Source organism: Arachis duranensis, chromosome 2 (genome assembly GCF_000817695.3).
Source record: "Arachis duranensis cultivar V14167 chromosome 2, aradu.V14167.gnm2.J7QH, whole genome shotgun sequence".
In the NCBI taxonomy this organism is placed as follows: Eukaryota; Viridiplantae; Streptophyta; class Magnoliopsida; order Fabales; family Fabaceae; genus Arachis; species Arachis duranensis.
Window position 1 is genome coordinate 78,222,761 of NC_029773.3, and position 2,154 is coordinate 78,224,914.

Below are 2,154 nucleotides of genomic sequence, written 5' to 3' on the forward strand. Positions count from 1 at the left end.
TAATCCATTGTTTTTGTATTTATGTCATTACAATGTATAAATGCAAATAGTAATCAATCAACGTGAAAGATTAATTAAGATGACAAATTACAATAATACTATTTGCATACCAAATATTTTTAATATTTGTGTAAAATATAATTATTATTAATTAATTATGTATTTAGATTATCTTTTATAATTTTTTATTTATTTGAATTTTAGTTAATCTTTGATAAATTTCGGACATTGATTTTCTATTTTTTTTCCAATAAAAATTATATATTTAATATTTAAATAATAATTTGAGATGATATTAGAAGAAAAAAATAGAGGAAGAAATAAAAATTTAATAGTTATGACATGTAGCCTTTGAGGTGATGGATGTGTAGCGGTGTTGGTAAAATTTGTGGTTGAATGAAGGGCAATTCAGACTTTTTCAAATATTTGTGTCTTGTTCATTATTTTTACCAAACATAATACATAAACACAAATATTTTATATCTATATTTTTAGTGTCCGTGCCTTTGTGTCTAAGTCTCATCCTATACATTAACCAAACGGAGCCTAATGTACGCATAACAAAATTGAATTTTTTTAATCTCGTAATTGATGGTTTTAGTTTAAACCAAAGAGAACAGGTTAAGGATCTTAATTGTTTTTTATATAGAATTATAGGCAAGGACAGACTTATGTATATATTAGTAGCGGCAAGTCACAAATGCCCCGTTAAAATTTAGAAAATTACTTAAAAGTATACAGACTACAGTAGTATTATATTTTTGCCCCCGTTAGTTTGTTAAACTTGCTCTGATTATGTTAGATGAACATAAAAATTATTTTATTAGATTTGGCTTTATATATAAATTTATTGTGTTAATTAAATTTTTTCGTAAAATTATTTTATTAAACTCAAATAAGGTCTTAATGAAGAAAATAATATTGTGTGTAACATACAAGATAACTTTAAAAAAAAAAACTCAATTTTAAATTAAAAAAAAATTACAAATTTTGCCATCTTCTTCCATTTTAAATAATCCAACCAAAAATAGATTATTCAAAAATTAAAATCTAACAAACATGGCATTAGTAAATCCACTTAGCAAATAATTTAAACCAACTAAAACTTTAAGTATTTTTTTTTAAGAAAAAATATACTTTAATTCACCCATCTCAATCAAAACTGAATTTTTATCTCCTTTATACTACCATCAATAACGCGATAACCACACTAATTGGGGGCCAAAAATGAGGTTATATTAGGATTTTTTATTTTAAAAAAAAGCAGTAACAGAAGGAGATGAGGGAGTTGTCCAACCTACCTAGAGGAGGGAGAGACATACAACTTCAGCGACAAAAAGAGCAGCGATAACAACAACACCAACGGTAGTGGAGGCAATGGGAGCAGCCCTGCTTCAGGTGACAAAATACGATCTAAGCGAGTCTACGAAGTTTTTAGAGAAGAATGCAAGTGGCCGACGTTAATGGAAGGTGGTCGGAGGGGCTGCCGGAGGTAGAGAAAAAAGAGAGAAAGAGAGGAGAGTGGTGGAGAGAGAAGGAAGTTTTCGAAAATTAAGGGGGAGGGTCAAACGTTTTGAAATTAGGGCATCGTTATCCTTGAATTTATCTGTCGATAAATTTGATGAATTTATCGGCAGATAAATCCAACGGTAGCATATTCAATGACATCAAGACGCACGCCGCGTTCCACTAAATGTGCTTAACAGCGGATAAATCTGCTTTTAGATTTTACGTTTATTATTCTATTTTTTCCTCCAAAAATTATTGATAAATTTATTGTTCGAAAAAAAAAATTTGTCTGTAATTATTTGACAAGATGAATTTGATGCATAAATCGCCTATAAATCTGATGGTATATTCACCGTTAATATGCGATACTAAATTTAGTAGTACTCAACATTTTTTGGTAGTGTTTATTAGAATTATTTTTAAGTTAAGATATTTTATTAAGTAGTTGATATATAGATAACTTTTAAATCTCAATTTTCAACCATTATTTTATAGAAGTAAATATTGAATCACTTTTTATATACCTTGCTTAAATTTAAGATAACTAATTTTAGTGTTTGATAATGAAAAAGTAATTTGATTACTTTAATTTTATCTATTGAATATATATATATATATGCAATCTAACCAATTATCAAAGTTAAA